The 17365-nt window shown below is 40.1% G+C and overlaps 1 protein-coding gene across 1 annotated transcript in view; it reads right to left on the bottom strand.

The window, feature by feature from the left end:
* Positions 1 to 17365, bottom strand: part of dok4 (docking protein 4) — a 77238-nt gene extending 59873 nt beyond the window's left edge. The window contains exon 1 of the mRNA XM_062419312.1: positions 17065 to 17365. The gene's annotated coding sequence lies outside the window, so the exon portion shown is untranslated. The remainder of the gene's footprint in view (positions 1 to 17064) is intronic.

Here is a 17365-nt window from a genome sequence, read left to right as displayed (position 1 = left end):
AGTGGGGCAAAAAAGTATTTAGTCAGCCACCAATTGTGCAAGTTCTCCCACTTAAAAAGATGAGAGAGGCCTGTAATTGTCATCATAGGTAAACTTCAACTATGAGAGACAGAATGAGAAAAAAAAATCCAGAAAATCACATTGTCTGATTTTTAAAGAATTTATTTGCAACTTATGGTGGAAAATAAGTATTTGGTCAATAACAAAAGTTCATCTCAATACTTTGTTATATACCCTTTGTTGGCAATGACAGAGGTCAAACGTTTTCTGTAAGTCTTCACAAGGTTTTCACACACTGTTGCTGGTATTTTGGCCCATTCCTCCATGCAGATCTCCTGTAGAGCAGTGATGTTTTGGGGCTGTCGCCGGGCAACACGGACTTTCAAGATGTTCTATGGGGTTGAGATCTGGAGACTGGCTAGGCCACTCCAGGACCTTGAAATGCTTCTTACGAAGCCACTCCTTCGTTTCCCGGGCGGTGTGTTTGGGATCATTGTCATGCTGAAAGACCCAGCCACGTTTCATCTTCATTGCCTTTGCTGATGGAAGGAGGTTTTCACTCAAAATCTCACGATACATGGCCCCATTCATTCTTTCCTTTACACGGATCAGTTGTCCTGGTCCCCTTGCAGAAAAACAGCCCCAAAGCATGATGTTTCCACCCCCATGCTTCACAGTAGGTATGGTGTTCTTTGGATGCAACTTGGCATTCTTTCTCCTCCAAACACGACAAAGTTCTATTTTGGTTTCATCTGACCATATGACATTCTCCCAATCATCTTCTGGATCATCCAAATGCTCTCTAGCAAACTTCAGACGGGCCTGGACATGTACTGGCTTAAGCAGGGGGACACGTCTGGCACTGCAGGATTTGAGTCCCTGGTGGCGTAGTGGGTTACTGATGGTAGCCTTTGTTACTTTGGTCCCGGCTCTCTGCAGGTCATTCACTAGGTCCCCCCGTGTGGTTCTGGGATGTTTGTTCACCGTTCTTGTGATCGTTTTGACCCCACGGGGTGAGATCTTGCGTGGAGCCCCAGATCGAGGGAGATTATCAGTGGTCTTGTATGTCTTCCATTTTCTAATAATTGCTCCCACAGCTGATTTCTTCACACCAAGCTGCTTACCTATTGCAGATTCAGTCTTCCCAGCCTGGTGCAGGTCTACAATTTAGTTTCTGGTGTCCTTTGACAGCTCTTTGGTCTTGGCCATAGTGGAGTTTGGAGTGTGACTTTTTGAGGTTGTGGACAGGTGACTATTATACTGATAACCAGTTCAAACAAGTGCCATTAATACAGGTAACGAGTGGAGGGGAAGAGCCTCTTAAAGAAGATGTTACAGGTCTGTGAGAGCCAGAAATCTTGCTTGTTTGTAGGTGACCAAATACTTATTTTACAGAGGAATTTACCAATTAATTCATTAAAAATCCTACAATGTGATTTCCTGGATTCTTTCCCCCCATTCTGTCTCTCATAGTTGAAGTGTACCTATGATGAAAATTACAGGCATCTCTCATCTTTTTAAGTGGGAGAACTTGCACAATTGTTGGCTGACTAAATACTTTTTTGCCCCACTGTACATGCATACATACATGAGTGACCACACTCACACCAGCATCACAGGAATTCAGGCAAGAGTTTGTGAGTCAGCATTCTTGGGGAAATCTAAGGTTTCAGTTGTAATCACCGTCAAAGTTTTCTTTCCATTCCTTTTTATGAGTTTCATCTAATATAAAAACACTTTAATTGTTAATGACATCCACATTGATTCTGACATCAAGCCAATTGTCACGCTCTCACTCAGTGTCAGTTTAATTCATTGGGTGCTTTATTGGCATGAGACAGCCATTTCATAAGTTTCCAAAGCAAGAAGGTGACAAAGTGAATTATAGTCAGTGACAATTCAATTAGAGAGTATTACCCGTCTTCAATAAATATCCTTTATTATATTAAATGAGATATTGAAATTAAACTTCAGGCCAGTGTCTGTGGTCTACATAGTTATTAGCAAGATACAATTGTGATAAATATAATCACAAATCACTGCTTTTCAAAGGAGTCAGTGAGAGTCAGTCAGAGAAATGTGCTACAGCAGCTGAGATCGTCACTAAATGAGAGTAGCTGGTCCACCTTAAATGTACGGAAGCCTATTGCTGCCACACCAACATTAGAAAAACACATCACTATCATGTTATAATGTGAAAGGTTTATTGTTATAACAGGATGCTTTTCACGTTATAACAAGATATCTTTATGTCAGAAATAAAATTGTCATTTGAAGATGATTTTATACCACTGATATAATGATAATATAATAGCATAGTAAAGCAAATGATCAAGCTCATGTCCATGTATCGTAAAAATAAGTCCATATATAGACATGATGATGTTGATAATTACGTTATTATATGATAAGTTGATAACATAATTATTGTGACAGGCCTACTTCAAATATGGAACTTATATTGTTATTATGTGATACATGTCCTACACTTTCTCCATCTACTACGGCCTCTTATATGAACTAAATGGTCCACTTTTCAGTGCTGGTGTGTGGAGAAGGGCACACATTGTTTTATCTATAGTTAAAACATGTTGCTGTGATTTCTTCCTACCATGAAGCCTGTGGAGAGAGATCCATCTTTGCACACCCTCTGGTGAAGGGCTTCTTAAAAGCAATCAGAAGACCTTTGTGCTCATTGTCATGTGTGTTAGTGCTTGTGGGAATCTAGTGGCTCCTCCAATGTAAGCCTAATTATGCCCTTCCAGCTGATCAGTGGAATTGATGCTATCTCCAAAGGGTCGGACTCATTGGTCCTTCTGTACAACCCCATGCATTTCAAAATCCTTCTGTCTTCTTAGTGAACACATACTTATAATATCATCCACCGTGCTACATAACAGCAGAATCTCAGCATGTCTCAACCCAAGCATGAAGTAGAACAGTTTCATATTACACCAATATTAGTTTCACATTATAACAAGATGAATGGTATATTACTATACCAAGAAACGTTGTAGTATGGTAATGGTAATAACATGAAAATATCTTATTAAAACATGTTTCATGTTATTAAATGATCCGTTTTTTTCTTTTTCTGGCGTAACAGCAATACACTTCCGTATAAAGGAGGAGTTGGACGGCGAGCAAGACGCAGGAACTTGGCTTAAAATGTACATACACTGACAAAAAAAGTCAATCAATTGGAGAAAATTAAATTGAAATCCAGATTTTCCTGTAAAAATAACCACGTAGGAAAGCTTGTTTTAGCAAATCTGGTGAATTCAATACCAGACAAATCAAACTACTTACTACTATAAAATCCTGTAATCTATTATTTTTTATAAAGAAATGTCTAATCAACACCAAGTTTAATTAAGACAGTCATGGTTCCCAGATGATATACCATAATTACTTTGGTGATCCTCAGTCTTTTATCTAGCACCACCATAGCATTTACAGTTGTGGTTTTGAGTGAGATATCTCAAAAACTATTGGTTGAACTGCCATGATATTTCATACACCAAGTCATGTTGTCCTCAGGATAAATTGTAATTACTTTGATCATCCCTCAACCCTTCCTCTAGCACCATCATCACAGCAATCTTTTATTTGTCCTAAACTTTGTTTTATGACAAAATACCTACAAAATGAATCACATTTCCATGAGCCACAGCTGTAGTGTTTAGTGCTAATGAGCTTAAGCATGCAAACTATACTAAATTGTGCTAGCATGCTGCCAAAGTGCAGCTTAACAGAGCCATTAGTGTGGCGGCAGGCTATTTGTCTCTGTTCATACTTGACACAGGGTAACTGTCTCTTCTTTATTCCGTTCCTTGTACAAAGATAAGCTAAACACATCCTGTTGTGGAGATGAACCAGTTATTCATTGTCTTATTTAACTCTGGGTTGAGGAGGAAAAAACTAAGTCTATTTGCCAAAATGTTTTCACTTTCCTTTAAATTCCACGTCTTATCTACAGTCATGCTACAACAGAAAGTCAGACACACAGGCAGCAGCAGCTTTATCACAGTCATCAATGTCATCTCGTCAGCATCATGGTGGTAGGAAGAGAACAGGCCTATTATACAATATCTGCTCTGCTTGTGATTCCTCATAACAGTAATGTTGCTATTAACAAGCGCTTTACACCCAAACCCATAGTCACAAAAGCAAACTTATACCAAGACTCAATAGTTCATAGATATAGAGTGCTGCCTCATAAACACACAGGAAGAGAATGGATCAAAGATAAAGGTCAGTGATCATATACACACACACGTAAACACACACACACACACACTCCCGCTTGTCGTAACTGTCAAAGCGTGACAGGCCATGACACAGCAGTACTGACAGTAATCACACTGTTGTATTGGGGCTGGGAAGGCAGGATGGAACAAACAAAATACAGCTGGGCATGCCCCCCCCCCCCCCCCCCCCCCCCCGTCTATACACACCTATGAGAAGAGATATTAATGATCATCATCATGTGATCACTTGAGAGTTGCTCTTAAGGTGCGTTCAGACCAAGCGCGATGACGCGCGACACGATTACATGTTGAGTCAATGCAAACACGCGATTAGACGCGAATTAGCACCTGGCAACGTGATTCACGCGACGCGATGCCACGAAAAATCGCGTCCATCGCCAGGTTCAACATTTTTAACTTTCGCAGCGACATCGTGTGACGCCGTGCCGCGATAGCCTATCAGTGTTGAGATTCTCCCGACGTCACTGACATCACTTACGTCATGACGTTTAGCCCAGCTGGATTTCCCTTATAAAGTTTTGAAGAAGAAAAAAAACAAACAGCTGACTCTCCCAGCATAGATTCAACAGTTAATTTACGTGTGTTTCTGTCAGTTGATGTGTGTCGCAGCAAATGGAAGAGCCTCAGGAGCCTCAGGGACACATATGAGAGAAAAGAGGAAGTGATCTCAGCCATGGTTGATGATTGAAGAAGCAATGTTGTTGTTATCTAGTGAAAATGGGCGGGCTCGCTACACGCGCGATGACGCAAATTTTACATTGTGGTCACAAAATGGTCACGCGTTGAAACTCGAGCGATGGCGTGACAGATTCTCATTTGTCGCGCGATTTTGTCGCGTTCATCGCGTTTGGTCTGAACGTAGGGTAAAAGGTTATTCAAACACTTGGCTGTAAGTTTTAGTAAGTGGATGTTGCTAACGTCAGCAAATGTGTCTTATTCTTCACTTTTAGAGAATAACCTTTTACTCCTTGACTCTTTATAACATTTTTAAGTGTGATTCAGTTGTGAGACATCTCATCAGGCTAGTATTCTTGTAAAACCCTCTTTGATATCTTTCTGTTAGAAAATGATCTGTAACATTTGGTGATCAAGTGCCATTACCCTGCTTTTCAAATGATAAGCGGAGTTCCTCAAGGTTCTATTCTTGGAACATTTCTGTTTTCACCGTCTTTGTTTTCCCACAATTTTTCTCACAATTTCAAGTTTTTATATCTTGTTTTCACAATCATATATCCTTTTTTTCTCCTCCCTCTGGCAGGCAATGATGACTCCCACTGGTGCAGAATGCTGCTGGCAGACATTAACCACATCCCCTCAACACAGACCACTCTACACTGGCTTCCAGTCAAGCACAGCATTGATTTCAAAATCTCTGTCATCACAAACGAGGCATTGTTTGGTCACACTATATCCTTCATTCAACATTACTTAGGACTTTTTCAGTGTTTACTCTGTTTGTTATGCTTTATCTGTTAAATCATTGTGATGCTGATTTTCTAAATGTCATCATAATAAATCAATTTCCAGCACACACCACAGCACTGTATCTGTTGTTGGTTTAAGAGTGCAATTCTTTATGCACACACACATGCATTAGGCCAAAGGGTAACTGCACATGATAGAGGCTGTAATCTTGTTTTCTCTAAAGAGAAATACCTTGATTATCACGAGGTGTAAATTGGCTTTCACTGATCTTCACCCAGATTTAGTCCCCATGCATTCATTGATGTGTTCTTTGTTAGAAGACATTGTTAAGCACAGTTCACACCAAAGAAGATCCTCTATTAGAGACATCAGACACACATTAAATAAAAGAAAGTGAGGAGGAAATGGGGAGAATTGCACAATGTCTTTCAAAGTAATCCTAACAGTTAAAGCTGCACTGGTTCATATTTTAATATAATCAATGAACTGAATGATTGTGTAATTTTAGCGTCTTCCAGCTCATTGTTTTGTGCTGTGTTTAAAGGAAAGTTTAAACATTTAGACATTTTTGGCAAATAAGCTTGTTTTTTCCTCCTTAACCCAGAGTTAAATAAGACAATGAAGAACTGTTTCATCTCCATAACAGGATGTGTTTAGCTTATCTTAGGAGGACTGGAATACAAAAGAAACAGTTAGCCTGTGTAAAAATGAAAGAAGACAGTCTGCTGCCACACTAATGGTTCTGTTAAGCTGCACTTTGTCAGCATGTTAGCATTTTTGCTGTGTCTCAAATCTCATACTTCTGTATTTCATATTTTGAGTGCTTAAGTGCATTCTCACTGAGAAGTATGGAAAGATGCAGTGCAACTATGAGTACAGAATGGTGCACACAAACAGCCAAAAAGTTGAGTGTGGAAGTATGGACACTCAAACGGTCGCCACCTTGGCACCACTATACTGTCACATATAAGACATTCTTAGGTTAATTTAACAGTCTATTATGATTAGGTAACACTAATGCTAACGCGTATACTAACTCAAATGCTAACTCGAATGCTACCGCTAACTAGATAATCATCATTTCCCATTAAGTGCGCATCGGCCGTGTTTGATTTGAGACAACGCTAACCTGTCTGAAATCTGCACACTACACAGGTAAGTACAGAGTGTGCACAGTGTACTAACAGAAATGTACTAACTGTGATTTGAGATACAGCATTAGTTTTATTTTTAGTATCTTTGCTGTTTTGGTTCATTCTCAGCACTCAAATCAACCTCATATTCTGGCAGCATCTGGCGAAAGGAGAGTGAATATTGACCTTAAGCTGTTTTGCTTTTAATCAAAAATACAACCAATCTATATGGCAATTCACACATATACATCTACAGAATGAAAAGCAAAAATCAGCCACATCTGACATGTCCCTTTAAAAGGTTAATCCATCGAGGACGGAACCCATTCATGCACAAATGTAGTAACCCGACCCTCATACAGTGTGCTGACTGCCCCGTTCATAATTCAGATCGTTGCCACTTATAAAAAGCCAAGTACACAGTTCAGCAGTTCACAAATATTATACAAGATGTGTTGGATTGCTATTTCAGCAGGAAGCAGCTGAAGAGACAGACGGGTCAAAAAAAACCTATAGCTATAAATATTTTAGTATGCCATAATCTGTTTCCATCGAAGCAGCCACACATGTTCAGCTATCTGACATCCTGCAGGTCACACACACACACACACACACACACACTTTCTATCCAGGAGATCTAAAAATGTAATGTGAAGAACGAATTGGGAAGCAGCTTATAAATGTGTGAATTTTAGTCATTCAGTAACAGTAAAGCAACCTTGCCGTGTTATAGTCACAGGTCAAAGCAAAAGCACTATTTTATTATTTTTATTTGGGATATGAACATCTTTTGAGCTTTGGAACTACAACTCCCATCATGCTTTGGGTGAATAAGAAAATAGATGTTGCTATTAAGTCAATATAAGGGTGTTTTTAGGTCAAGTGTAGGTAGCGGGTGATAAAGCGCTGGGTTCTTCAGGGCAGAGCGCAACAGATAAATAATATCAGAGTGTGATTTGGTGTTATCTCTCCTTGTTATAAAGAAGAGTGATTTGATATTGACGGGCCTTTCTCAATGGAGACTGTCACATATAGGCTGAAGCACCGCCGGCCAATCAGAAAACTGTTTGACACAGAGGACAGCCGGCCAACACCCTGCTATACATCACAGTGAGATGTGAGAGAGCTGGGAGTAAAACTGAACTGCAAATCATCAGACCATAACACATCATATGTATACTCACTCACACACACACACACACACACACACACACACGCCAGAGACTTCTCCTAACCATACCCATCACCATCACATGTCCAACACTAACCATAACATAACCCTAAACTTAACTTTAAATCAACTTTTCACCCTAAAGTGAATGATTTATGTTAAAAATACAACATGAGGATACCTGGACCACACACACATCACACACTGCTATACACTACGTACACAGTCATGCCAGTCAGTTCTGTCACCTAATGACAACTAGGAAACTCCTTCTGCTGAGTAAGACCTTGAGTTATGCAGTTAAAAGCTGGTAAATGGACCGTCTATTTTGTCAAACATGCTCATTTCTTCTGAATATTTACTGCGACTGTAGAGGTATAGTGGTGCATTACACCTTGCTGCAGGCAGAGGAATTTAGCATACTGTTCCTACTCCAAAACAAAAACAGGGATATGTTCACTGTTCATGTTACATAACAACGCAGCTGCTTATATCAGAATCTTTCTTGTCCTTGATTTTTAGCCTTTAAAGCAGTACTTCTTCTCTCCAGCCCAATCCAAAAAACATCAAACACCAAGCTCAGGCCTCCTACCTGAAATGAATGAAACACACTGGCTGCAGCCCGCATCTCAGTCTGGCTGTGTGACTGCTGCCGTTCTAAAGCCAGCGTGACACTGTTCCATCAGATATGTGAGCAGAGTGTATCAGTTGCAGCTCGTGTCGGCTCCTTTTCTCTCTCCTCTGCTATCTTTATGCAACATGCTGGATGATCTCACCTCTCCAAAAGGGGGGAAATTCACTTGTGAATATAAAATGTAATTCTTTATTTTCTGACAAAATTTACATGCAATTTGTTTTTTTAATGATGCAATCAGATCTGTCATGATAACTAACTTTTGTTGGATGATATATTGTCCTCAGAAATAATCGCGATAAACCATCGTGTATTGTCTCTTCGGTGAATACGGTACAATGAAAATGTATATTTTCTGGTTTATTTATTCTTCTGTGATTTTAAACTGAATATCTTTTCATTGTTAATTGTTGGTCAGGACAAAACAAGAAATTTTAGGGTGTCATCTATAGTCCTGTCACAATAACTACTTTTATTGGACGATATATTGTCTCAGAAATAATCGCGATAAACAATATTATTGTCATTTAAAGATCAATTTTATACCACTGATAATAATGATAATATAATAGTATAATAATGTAAGGGGGGTGGGGGGTGGGATTGTAGAGTGGGTGATACACTTCTGTTAAAACAGACTGTCATTATGGTTGGGGACAGAGTTATTTACCTTTAATTCCATATAAGCGGTGCCTGCTTGCTTCTGCAGTCTCCACTACGTAGTTGATGACATCATTATTGTGACAGACCTAGAAGCAATTCATTTATTATTGACTTGTCTACATGTACATGTAGTAAAACTACTTTTCTGAGTTTGTTTATTTCACTTCTCCTCCAAAGTCTGTGAAGCAGGAGAAGATATGCCACAGTTACAGTAAGATTCCTTCTAATATATACACAAAATAATGATAAGACAGTGTCCTGCATCATTAAAATGAGTCAAATACAGTCACAGATGATCTCTCAAGCTGGGCTGCAAACCTGTTTACAATCTGCTGTGGAACACACAAAAAAATGGAAAAACTTGAAACTATATTGGAAACGCTGCTGACAAACTTCTCAAACACTCCACTACTGAATCACTTTCAATGGTTGTCTAAACTGCACCAGAGCAAGATCAAGTCATAAGGCAGCTGCATCCAGTGGACATGAGGGTTAAGTATCAACACATCCCTTTGTTGTTGTTCTGTAATGAATAGGTACATGAGGTGGCTGAGTATAGTTAAATTGCTAGTAATTACCTAAAGTAAAAATATAAAACAAACACAACACAGCACATTAAATCTACTGGCTACAAAGATTCTGCCTTAGTGCAAAAACTAGCAGAGCCGTCACCTCGAGTAAGAGACGGAAACCAGAATTCAAGGCTGAATTCTGAAGTGAATGACATGACGGGATGAAGGGATGGTGTCAATGGAGGAGAGGAGAGGACAAGTGAGGATAAAAGGCACAAGAGGAGGAGGAGGAGGAGAAGGCCTTCTTCTCCTCGCTCTTCTGGAGGTTCTGTGATGTGGAAACAACTGGAGACTGAGCAGGAGGTCGAGAGACATACAGACAGACAGAGAGAGAAAGAGAGTCCCACCCTGCACTCTGTCATTTACAGATGTGGAATGTGGCAGTCGCTTGGCCTTGAGCACTAATTACCAGTCTCTCTCTCTCTCCTCTCTCTCCTCTCTCTCTCTCTCTCTCTCCTCTCCTCTCTCTCTCTCTCTCTCTCTCTCTCTCTCCTCTCTCTCTCTCTCTCTCTCTCTCTCTCTCTCTCTCTCTCTCTCTCATCTCTCTCTCTCTCTCTCTCTCTCTCTCTCTCTCTCTCTCTCTCTCTCTCTCTCTCTCTCTCTCTCTCTCAACCAGAACCAGACTGCACCCACAATCCTTTGCTCCAAGCTCCAGTCCCCAGACACAGTAAACAGGCAATACCCCTGATTCTCTCTCACACACACACACACACACACTGATGCTGCCACTCCAGCTGCTGCACTTGAAGCTGACTATGATCCATTCAATACAAAACAACCAACCAAATGAGTCTGTTCCTACCTTGTACCACCACCACCCGTTACCTCATGACTTCATTAGGTCACATGATGGCTCTGGAGCCACTTCCTTTCACTAAAGATGACAACAAGATGTGGTGGAAAAGCCCTGTAAAAGCTAGTGGACCTTTGAGTTGAGATTGAACAAGCTTCCATGCTCAAATCTTCATCACCTGGTAACATTCCCTAAAAAAACTGTCCAGGATTGACTTTGGAAAAATATATGTCATCAAATGTTGTTAACAGGAATGAAACAACATGGCAGCACTTGAGTTCCCAATGCAAATGTGCTTGATTTGTGAATGTAGATACTTGATACTTGCAGACTGCTCTGCCTTCTATCAGGACATTGACTTTAAACAAATTGTGATACAAATGAGACAACACTGGAAACACAACACAAGTAGATGAACATCATGTTGCTGCATTATAAAGTTGATATGTGATGAACCTAAGTAGACCTGTCACAATAATTACTTTTGTTGGACGATATATTGTCTGAGAAAAAATCGTGATAAACAATATTATTGTCATTTAAAAACCAAGATTCTAAAACCAAAACAGTGAGCTGAGAGAGGCTAAAAGAGTTGAAGGATCTGCAGAGTGTGTGAACATTCTCTGTTTATTCATCAATGCAGATCATCTCCTTCACATTAAACAAGGTTATTAAAGTCTTTACTGTAAAAGAAATAATGAACACTGCAGCTTTAATGCTGAATTTGTATGTTTAAAGCTTGCAGTGTAATAAAATAAACAATATGTCATGTAGGGCCAGTCCAATACTATATATAATAAATTCCTATAAATAATAAAACACATACAACAACAAAGTATGTATATATCAAAATTGAATTAAGAATCAAATATACATAAAATGCTGCCTATATAACTTAAAAAATACATATATGTCGATCTCATATATCAGTGATAGGTCAGTATCGGTCTGGCTCTAATGTTATGTATTACAGTGAGAATATGCATCTGTCAGTGATATTATTGCTTTGTCTTCATGAGGAACCTGACAGGAATCATCCATTTAACTAGAGATGTTCACTTGAGTTTCTTTGCAAACTTAATGTGCTGAAAAAACCCATCTTTTCATATTGCTTCATATTCAGCATTCATTTCCATTTCCATATGTGTCTGCAGCGTGGCATGCGGATAGTGAAGAAGAATTACAGCTGGGACGACGGACGGTGTGCATACTGCTGTGACAGCTGACATATGACGCCCATAGGGTGCTACATGATGACATACTATCCTCTGTCCTGCAGCTATCCATCACAATATTCTGTCATTCCCTCATCTGCTGCTCTCTCCTCATCCAGCTCATCATTTTACTCTAGCTCTCCTACTATCCTACCATCAATCTGTTCTAAATTCCAAAAAACTGCACATGTGCAAATGTACACAGGTGAGTGTTTCTCTCTAAATGTACAGGTGAATATAACCATCACAAACATGCAGCTCAAGTTAGACCTGCACCCAGCGTGTGTGAGTGTGTGTGTGTGTGTGTGTGTGTGTGTGTGTGTGTGTGTGTGTGTGTGTGTGTGTGTGTGTGTGTGTGTGTGTGTGTGTGTGTGTGTGTGTGAGAGAGTGCATGTTTAGGTGCCTGTTAACACAGGTCTGACAAACATCATAAACCAGAGCTCTGTCTAAAGCCTAATTGTCACTTTGTCTGTGTGTAAAAACAGGTTGTAAGTTGTAATAAGCTGAAATAATATAGTGGAGGACGAGACAAACACACACACACACACACACACACACACACACACACACACACACACACACACACACACACACACACACACACACACACTTGTAACATATCATCACAGACAGGTGACACTCAGCGAACACACCAGGCACATTCTTTGAATTTGGACTAAGGGGTCGTATTAGTGTCAATTCTCCCATGAAATATTACTGAACAGATCATCCAACCAGTAACCAGTCAGACTAGTGAGTTAGGTTGTCTCTCATTATTATAGAGTTCTCTTCTCTGTTTGTCCAGGGGTTCAGTAATATCCAGCGCTGGGAAAGTTCTTCATTGGATGGAGTTAAGCAACAGAAAAACTGCACTTATTGTTGAGAGGAGCCAGTTACACTGCAAGTTTCTCACAGAGTTATTTCACAATGAGAGACATTTACTGAGCAACGTTATTATGAAATAAACGAAAAGAAGTAAGCCTTACACAATGACTCCAAGCCACTACATTCAATTCAATTCAAATGGGCGCTCCCATCTAAGTCACATCTTTGTGAGGTCAAACTTTTCATCAATGCTGCTATTTAAATGCATTAAGACGCATGTAAATACATCCAATCAACAGTAATATATTAAACAATTGCTCTAGTTATTTTGTGATGTACTGAATTACACCATAAAATACAAAAGTACAAAATACAGCAATATAGTTACCCTGCAAAGCAATGGAATAATGTGCTTAAACTGGAAACATTACACTGAAAACAGCTACTTGACCCAAATGCTACTGGAAGATGTAGTACAACTGGAAGCTTGGTTTTTACAGAGCTATTTTGCTTTATTAGTAAGAGTGTTTAAGAGTGTGATCTTTCAATTTAAGAGTGTGATTTATTGATTTCACGTTCAGATTTTGTGATTTGCCCTCATGTGTATTCCTTCATTATCATGTACACACACACACTGTAGTTTATTTGAACTTAATCCCACACACATCGTCTCACTGCTGTAAATACTCACTAGAGCACCAAATGTGGATTATTCCACAGATGAAAATAGTCCCCGGCAAATGCACAATTTTCCTCCTGTTCCAGTTTACTAACAAGTACAGTGCCCCGCTGTTTTGGGAAATTAGTGCTGGGGTGTTGGGATGCAACATTTAAACATATGGGACTTTTTCTTTCTCTCTTTTCTTTCAATTTGAGGGTGTGATTTATTGATTTCACGTTGAGATTTTGTTGTCCCCTCAATCCCTTCACAGTCAAATAGCCTCTGCTTGTGCTTAGATTTGTTCTGGTTGGTCAACCCCAACACCTGACATTCTATTGGTTGGAGGATTTTGACATAGTTATTGCACAAAAAATCCAAAGCCACAGCAGAAATTTGAGAGCAGAAGTTTTTTGCGAGCACACAGAAGCAGCCTGAGTGAAGGGAGAAAGGGCTGAAGCTGACATGCAGAAAATCTGTGCAAGCAACAATATATGTGAGTCCAAGAATACAATGTGCACAGAGAGCAAATATAAGCACAAGCAGAGGCTACTTGAGTGTGAGGGCAGGGGTTGAGGGAAAGGACTACAAAATCTGAATATGAAGTCAATAAATCATGCTCTGAAATTGAATGACCAGACTCTAAAATAAAGACAGGAAAAAGCTCCATACATTTGCATTTTGCATCACTACACCCCAACACTGGTCATTTCCCAAAAATAGAACCAACTTCAACAGAAGGAAAATTTGTTGGGGACTATTTTCAACGGCGGATGAATCCACATTTGGTGTTCTAGTGAGTATTTTACAGCAGTGAGACGATGTGTGTGAGAGTAAGTTACAATATACATTGTCTGTGTGTTCATGGTAATGAAGGAAAATGTTAGTTAGTTAGTTAGTTTTTTCCTACTGATACTTTTTCACTTTATAAAAATATTTTTTTAAAGCACAGTTTTTATACCCTAATTTTGCAAAAATGTGCTTCTAGCAGTTAACTAGTCCTCTTCAGGCAATGAGTTTTGTGAATGTGTAGAAAATACCCCCAAAAGTATCTGCTGACAGTTTAGAAAAAATGTAAGTAAACTACAGAATGTGTAGATTTTTAAGTTGATTGATACTAGTTTTAAAAAGTTTCATAATATTCATAATTACAACATGTAAATGAGGGAGAAAGTTTAAAAAAAAAGAAAAAAAAAGGAGCTAGCTGTACCAATTACTCTGCACAGAAAGCAATTTGTGTTTCCGGTTGGTTTATAATTCAAAGAGAAGAGGTAGTGGATAATTAGTGAGAGCAGGAACTACTACAGCGAGTCTGTGGTGAAACTATAGAGCTACATCACTCTGACTGTAGTCACTGTAGCATCACCAATTAAGCCACGTTAGAGAGACAGTAGGAATACTTAGTGTTTCTCTCCTTCCTATACAACGTAAAGGTTTGTTCAGAGCCTGAGACAATGGAGCTGCTGTCAAAGCAAATTAAAGCAGGAAAAACACTGGAGAGAAGCCTCCCTCCTCCCTACTCTGCACCCCCCCATCTTTTCCTCATCCTCCTCCCATCCTCCTCCCTCCGTCTCCCCACTGTATTCCCCTCTCCTCCTCATTCACCAAGAGACTGAGACACACACACACACATACACGCATGAACCTGCATGATCGACACAGACACAAAACTCGGTTTTTAATATGCATGAGCATATGCAGGCCTGCACACACACACATACACACACACACATACACATACACACACACGTCCCATAATACAAATCATGTAAGAGTGCATGTACATGATTCAGGATACACCGACGAATGTTCACTGTGCAGTAGATCTGTCATACAAACTAGACAGCTTCACCATTAGTGTGCGTGTGTGTGTGTGTATGTGTGCGTGCGTGTGTGTGTGTGTGTGTGTGTGTGTGTGTGTGTGTGTGTGTGCACCATTAACGCTACAGATTACACACACATGATAACTGCGACAACTGATCCATTACCAGGGGAGCTGTGCTCAATAGCAGAAAAAGTATTGTGTATGTGTATGTGTGTGTCTGTGTGTGTCCGTCCATATCAGACATAACCAGTGCAGGGAACCGAGGTTATAGTTACAGTTCACCATGGGTACATGCTACTCTGTCCTCTTCACAATACACACATGCTTTATAATGCTAATATCTTCACCATATGGATAACCAGTCTAGTATGTTCTGTCCTCGTGAGCCTTCAGTTGATCATTTCCCAGTTGAAACAATATGTAAGACTCATCCTTCTCCATAGATACCCCCCCCACACACCCTGCCCCTCCAAACCTCACCCGACCCTCCTCTACCGCCATGCATTATAAAACTCACTTATTAGCGGGATCACTTTATGGCTGCTGAGATAACAGACACGGGCAGTTCATTAACAGCACTAACACAGGGGCTCCATTATCAGCCAGGGTGATGTCCCTTGTGAATACATAGCTACTCCATGATACTTTCAATATAAGAATGAAACTATAAGGTTATAAAGTGACCAAAAAAATACAAAACAAGGCTGCTAAGGTTGGTAAAAATCACTATTTTGCACAACTGACACATCACACCAGAAGTAATGGTGATTTTTGTTCAGGGAGAGCAAAAAAAACAGACTCTGGGATACTTTTAATGAATTGCTCAGGGAGGGATGAGGACCCAGGGTCGTTGCCACAGCATCACCCACCCACCCACACTCCCCTCCTCCCCATGACAATAAAATCTATGGGAACTCAGCCCACTGGAACACTAACAAGGCATGTTTGGATGTAACCAATGTTAGCCAACTGACTCTGGATGCTGTCCACTTATGAGACACTAACTGCATCCCCTTAAAATGAAACTCCGGTCTGCGTGACGGTTTGGATGTACAGGAAAGAAAATTGCTTCATGGTGGAGCTTACCGTTCAGTTAAAACCTGAAGCTTTATTTTTGGGTTGCAGGGCTACAACTCACAGTTCGTTTTATCCATTCATCTGCCAGTTCTTTTTCTCAATGAATCTATCCTTCATTTATTCTAAAATATGTCTGAAAATAGTAAAAACAACAAAAACAAAAAAATTCAAACCCTATATCCACATATTCTGTTCATATAGGCTAATATAAAATCCAGCAAATATTCACATTTAAAAAGCTGAAGTCAGTTTTGTAATGTGGCTTTAAAAAACAACCTAACATCCAACTGATTATCAAAATGATTGCTGTATCATTTTCTGTCCATAGCTGTCCATTGATTATTGATTATTGACTCATCCATTCAGCAGAATGTGTTTGTTTTAAACCCTGCACTGTTGTCTGAGGTGAACACTTTTAATTGATCCGAGTTTGGGAATAATACCACTAAAAAGTTTCTAAACACACAATGATGATTTTATAAAAGAATGAAGTATAATTGAACGACAATATCATAGTTGAAACTTTAAAAAAAAAAAAAAAAAAGATGCACTAGAGCTTATTTTGTATGATATGTCTCATAAATATGTGACTGTACAATGCATTGAAACTTTCACTTACTTTGAATATGACAACAATGGAGTGTTAGGGGGATTTAGTGGAATAACAATTGTGAAAGTAACATCGCTGTCAGCTGTACAGCGATGTTATGGAATTAGACGGGACGCCTCAGACAGATAAACAGTCCCAGGCTCACCATTCAGTCACAGCTCCGGTAACAGCTCCAGCACTCCATAGATCTTACCTGGTTGACAGCGACCGTCTGTGAGCTCCAGCGCAGCGGGGTGAAGGCTGCGGGCGGGCGGGGTCCTGGTGCTCGGACTCGGGCCCCTGTTCCTCCGCTGCTCTCCTGCTCCTGAGCCTCCTGGCTGCAGTGGCTCCACCGGCTCTAGTCTACCTCCGTGCAGGAGCAGCAGCAGGAGCAGCAGCAGCAGTAGACGCCAGTAAATCCAACCTCTCTGATGACACACCGGTGGTTTGTTTAGGTTCGCGGTTCCTTTCCGTGCCTCTGTGTCTGCGACGCTCCTCTCTCGGCGGTATGCTGA

The sequence above is a fragment of the Scomber scombrus genome, chromosome 1 (assembly GCF_963691925.1).
Source record: "Scomber scombrus chromosome 1, fScoSco1.1, whole genome shotgun sequence".
Classification (NCBI taxonomy): Eukaryota; Metazoa; Chordata; class Actinopteri; order Scombriformes; family Scombridae; genus Scomber; species Scomber scombrus.
This window is presented reverse-complemented; position numbering and strand designations above follow the sequence as displayed.